Source organism: Phyllobates terribilis, unplaced genomic scaffold (genome assembly GCF_046119375.1).
Source record: "Phyllobates terribilis strain yellow unplaced genomic scaffold, ASM4611937v1 Scaffold_1__5_contigs__length_1240528914, whole genome shotgun sequence".
NCBI lineage: Eukaryota > Metazoa > Chordata > Amphibia > Anura > Dendrobatidae > Phyllobates > Phyllobates terribilis.
Window position 1 is genome coordinate 234,638,359 of NW_027362761.1, and position 6,000 is coordinate 234,644,358.

Consider the following 6,000-nt stretch of genomic DNA (forward strand, 5'->3'; position numbering starts at 1 on the left):
CCCGGCACCGAGTACCCCACGGCCCAGGGGGCGCGTCATGTGCGCGTGTGTTTATGTGTGTGTTTGGATGTTTGTATTGAGGTGAGTATACATATGTGTTTGCATGTGTGTGTTGAGATGTACATGTCCCCTGAAATGCAGCAGTAAAGGGCCATGTGTTTGGCCCCAGCACTGAAGGGGTGTGTGAGTGTTTTTGTGTGACCCCAGCACTAAAGGGATGTGTGTGTGTGTCCAGCACTGAAGGGGTGTGTGTCTGTGACCCCAGCAATAAAGGAGAGGCTGTGTGATGGTTTGTGTGTCCCTACACTAACGGGTTGTGTGATTGTGTGCCCAACACTGCCACAATGAAGGGTTGTGTGTGCGTGTGTTTATGTGTGTGTGGTGTGTGTGGACACACGTGTACATGTCCCCTGAAATACAGCACTGAAGGGCTGTGCGTTAGGCCCCAGCACTGAAGGGGTGTGTGTGTGTTTTTGTGTGACCCCAGTACTAAAGGGAAGTGTGTGTGTGTCCAGAACTGAAGGGCTGTGTGTCTGTGACCTCCCACAATAAAGGGGTAGCTGTGTGATGGTTTGTGTGTCCCTACACTAACGGGGTGTGTGTTTGTGTTCCCAACACTGCAGCACTGAAGGGGTGTGTGCGTGTGTCTTTATGTGTTGAGTTGAGTGTGTCTGTGTGTTTAAGTGTGTGTATATATGTATGTGTTTAGGTGAGTGTGCATGTGTGTTCGTTTGTGTGTATATGTGTATGAGTGTTCATGTATGTATTAAAGGTAACCTGTCACTTCATTTCAGGACCCTAAACCCCCACCAACTTGCTCCCCTAAACTAGTTATTTGGGAATTAAATTGATGACCTATAAGATGACCTGTAAGATAGATCATCAGTATGAGATTGGTGGGGTCTGACACCCCCACGATCAGCTGAAATCTGCTCTGGCAGTTGCCAGATGCATCATAAGCATATAGGATAGGACGCTGCCTCTGGTCTATAAGACGCACACAATATTTAGCAAGATTTTTGGTTGTTAAAAAGTGCGTCATATAGTCTAGAAAATACAGTTAATGACAGTCACTCTTTAACTAAGAAATGCATCTTAACCCCTTAACAACTTATGTTATGACTGATTATGTCCGTCATAAGTCGACTCCCCACCTTTCACGCGGGCTCGCACATCGAACCCGAATCTTTCTCGGCAGATGATGGCTGTGTTATTTAGCCATCATATGCCTCTAACAGCCGCTGGTGGAGTGGAGCTCCGCCCAGAGCTGCTAACCTGTTAAATGCCGCAGTGTGTGCCGGCAGTGGGGGCGGGAGCTGTTTTATCACCTAATCAGCGCACCCCTGACATGATCGCTGGGGATCCCTGTGTCTGTCATCACAGTATTCCTGTAAAAGCCAGCCTGTGCCTGCTGTTTATAGGAGGCTGTGATTTCTGCTATATATAGTAATGCGGGGACAATGCTGCACATAGCATAAGCAATCAGATGATGGCAGGTTCTAGTCCCCTGAGGAGATTATCAAATACAGTGAAAAGTAAAACAAAAGTTTGGTATCGCTGCGTTTGTAAAATTCAAAATATAAAATAAATTAATCTGATTGGTAAACGGCGTAACTAGAAAATAAAATAAAATGCCAGAATTACAGTTTTTCGGCCATTGCAACAAGAGAAAAAAATGTAATAACCGGTGATCAAAAGATCGTATATACCCCAAAATGTTATAAATTTCTGAATTTTTTCCACCACTTAAATAAATGTTTGCTACACTTTGAATTTTTTTCCCGCTTTCCAGTACATCATATGATAAAATGTATGGTGTCATTCAAAAGTACAACTAGTCCTGCAAAAACAAGCCCTCATACGGCTATATTAATGGAAAAATAAAAAAGTTATGGCTCTTTGAATAAGGGGAGGAAAAAACGGAAGTGCAAAAACGAAAAATTGCCCAATCCTTAAGGGGTTAAAGGGATTTTACAGTAATGTGTAAAATAACAAATGAAGCTTTACCACCTCCTCCCGCTCCACTTCTGGCTCTTCACTGCTGCCTCTGATCTTTAGCCACTGACTTCAAAGGTGACGTCATGACTGCAGTCCTGCAGCCAATTACTTGGCTCAGTGGCCCATGCCGGCAGAGCTTCTAAGCTCAATGATGTGTGCTGTAGTTGAGCCATCACCGCTGCAGCCTGTCAAAATAGACCACAGGAAGTGCTGAAGATCCAGAGCTGGAGCAGCAGGGAGAAAGTGAAGCTCTGTGTTTGTTTTCTCCCAATGGTAACCTTTATATTTAAAAAAAAACATTCCTGTAAAACCCCTTTAACCTGACTCTATAGAAAATGTCTATATCCGGGTACTGTCCTCCCCTCATGAATCACAAAATATGCCAAGTGTGAACAACTCCTGTCCCTAAGTGAGGACTTGCTGGCGATCAGTCGATAGTTGCGGGTCCGGCACTGAGCCCCCTCAGCAGTCAGCTGTTTTTTTGCTGGAAGAAGTAGCGGCCTCTTTAGGGCAAATGAGGTATTACATGGTGCACTTTCAAAAGAATGGATTGCCATGTAATATGTAATACATGTGTGTCACCCCAGGCCTGGATGCCACAAATATTAAAGGCTGTGTCTGAGAGCAGGAGGGAGGTTCCCTGGTTAGGGACAATTAGCATACAGCACCTCCTGTCCCAGGCCAGTAGGGGGAGCTGGCTGCCCCTATAAAAGCTGGAACTGGGGGCAGGGTTAGAGAGAACTGGACGACCTAGCTCAGGACTGAGACTAGTCCCAGAGAAGGAGGGACAGTTCAGCTGTAGCTGAGGAGTCCGTGAGGCATAGGAGAAGCTGCAAGCCAGGGACAGAGGCGGCGAGAGCCGGTCCTGGCAGAGAACCAGTCTAACCGGACATTGGGGTCCGAGGCTGTCAGGGTTGTAAGCCCAGCAGCAAAGAACCAAACCGCGAGGGATTTCAGGTCCCTTGGCCTAAGAAGCCTGGAGGCTCCGCCACACAGAGGGACCAGTACAGCGAGGAGAAAGCAAAAGGTACCCAAGGCCCGAGTCGCAAGCCATACAGGCGAAGTACACGGCCAGCTAGGGGACGTGGACTATTACACCACGAAGAGGGGGATAGCCAGAAAAAAGCATAGAGAGAACGGTAGGCCTTCACACTCACCCTGACCAGTGGAGCTCGCCCGAATGCTCTCAGACACCCAGGCCCATTCCTAACCGGTACTACTGTTGGGTCATTAATAATCCCTACAATAAAGACCCTGGACTGTTTGAAGCGGACTCTGAACTCTTACTATTGCGGCCTGCACTATCACCCCCAGCATTCACCTACACTGCCCTGAGGCTACACTCTTCCCGTGGGAAGTTATCCTACCCCTGTGCTGCACACCAACACCAGCCTCAGCGGTCTGCCTTGCTGCGGCGGTTATTCCTGACCGCAATCCACGGGTGGCGTAGTCGGACATTCAAAACACTGATAAATAGACTGCCACAATTTGGTCTGACCACCCTGAGCCACGGGATCGGGTTGCCACTACTACCCCCATCAGCACCGTACACCAGAAGGCCCGGTTCCGGGTACCCCACGGCCCAGGGGGCGAGTCACATGATATCTTGAAGTCTTCCAGAACAAGATATTGGAAGACAGGTAATGATTTATTACCTACCAGCCATTGTCTCCTTTATCACTCGCTAGTTCTTATACACATTTGGCTAATTTCACATCTTCATTGGAAGCCGTATTAGGAGCCTCCAGTGCAGATTATATCATATAGGACGAGTACTTGGCCAACACCTATTTGGCCATTGTTCACATGACGTAAACCTATGTTATATAAAGCAATATGCAGCAGGACACAAAGGATCCAGGGAAATATCCGATCGCCAGCAATGGGGTCAGGAAGGAATTTTTTTCTCCCCTGAAGCAGAACTCTTTGGGGGGTTTCTTTGCCTTCCTCTAGATCGTTGGGTCCCAGTGGCTCTCAAGTGGTCCCCAATGACTGTAGCTCGTTCTGTGGTCTCCACCAGGGCCAATCTGAGAGTCACCGTGACCATAGTTTAATTTCTTAAAGGACCAGTAATATTTTCATTACAATGTTGCTTATTGCTATTCCAATAAAAAAAAAAATTATATATAAATATATTGTGTTGTGTGGTTTTTGCCTGGATTTCACCTTACACTGTGACAATGATGGGAGTAATCACTACTACCCTGAAAATTCCACAACTAGACCTGGAAGTATAGGGGGTCCAAACACAGAGAGCAGATGTCACAATGTCAACTCTGGTATATTGATACATTACAATTGTTATAGGGATCAGTCTGTGATGGGAGCACTAACATTGTATACAGTATGTCCTACACAACATACTACAGAAAGAAGACTGAAGACCAGACACAGAGCCGCAGAATACAGAAGACAGAGGGTCTGGTGTAAAAGTAAAAAACAGAGTAAAGATGTTCAACAAGTAGCCAGGAGGCTCCAGGACCAAACCAGGAGGGAGGCCTCAGTCATCAGTGGCCATTGTTTGCATGAAATGGCCCTCATTTACCAACTGTTCTGCGGCCACTTGTTTATGACGCGCCCCCAGGGCTGTTGGGTACTCGGTGCCGGGTCGGTCGTTGCTAGGGGAGATGTCACAGTGGCGGTGACCCAGTCCGTGACCCAGGGCGGTCAGTAAAAAGGGGGATATTAACAGGGGATTTATAGAGTTATATAGAGTTCGAACTCTTATATAGAGTTCGTGACGCCACCTGTGGTATGCGGCTAAAGAGAGCCGCCGCTGCGGAGCTGGTCCTCTGGAGCTGTTGTTAATGCAGCAGAGTTGGTTTAGCTCTCCACAGGTAGAGCTTAGCTCCAGGGCAGTGTAGATGTTGCTGTTACAGTTATGGTGCAGTGTAGTGCAGGGGGTGATGGCGCAGCAATAATTTCACAGAGACAGTGGGGTGCAGTCTTCAGAGTTTACTCACAGTTGTTAAGTTCCTCAGGTTGCACTGTCCAGCTTACAGCCTCCCACGTTGCGCTGCGTTCAGCAGGCAGGGGTTCAGCAAACTCCCAAGAGTGCCTGACAGGACCCTGTTCTATATACCCTTCTCAGCTGTCTTCCTGCGCTGGCTCTCACCCTTCTTGCCCTGCGCCTCGCCAAACTATGTCCCAAGCCGGTATCCTCGGATCTTTCTGGGCAACCTGGAGTTCCCTGGATCCTATGTGGTTACCTTTTTGGCGACTTGAGTGCGGATGTGGCAGCTGAACCCTGAAAGTACAGAAGCCTCCGGTTTCCAGTTGAACTTTGTAATTCTCACTGGTCAGGGGCCGGTCCCCTCTGCGACTTGATCCCTCCACCGCCTGGCAGATTTGGGCGTACGGGTGGCCTCCAGCACTGCCCGTACCCCTGGGATCCCTTTCATGTTCCTGGAGCCTTTCTCCTGCTCCTCTCTTCTTCTCAGTCTCTCTAGGCCCTCCTCCTGAGCAGAGCTTCTGCAGAGCTCCTGCTCCTTTCACTGTCCTCCTCTGACTGACTGCTCACTCTAGAATGTTCCACCCTCTTTTTATATCACTTCTTTCAATGCTCCCCTGATTTACTTCCTCCACCCACACCCATTACATGGTTCCCCCTATCTTGGTTTCCCCCACTCCAGCCAGGGACAAGGCTCAGCAGGAAGCGACGCATCTTGCCCCTCCTGCTGGTCTGGAGTAGTGTAGTGTTGGATGCAGGTGTTAGGGTCCGGGCAGCACTCTATCCTTACCTGAGAGTGAGATGCCACACCTCTGGGTGAGATGCTGTACCTCTGTGGTGACTGAACCCGCAGGGGCGCCACATTTACCTTTGTCCAACACCTCCGTTGGTCCTTGCAGTTATTAGACCACCACTGGAATTCTTTCCTGAATACACACAAACACATAGGTACAAACCATCCATGCCACCATCACCGCACACAACCAGAGTCCTGGTCCAGACCAGTGGCCATTACAATTCAAGTTTAAGTGGGTTTAAACAAGGGTACTGTC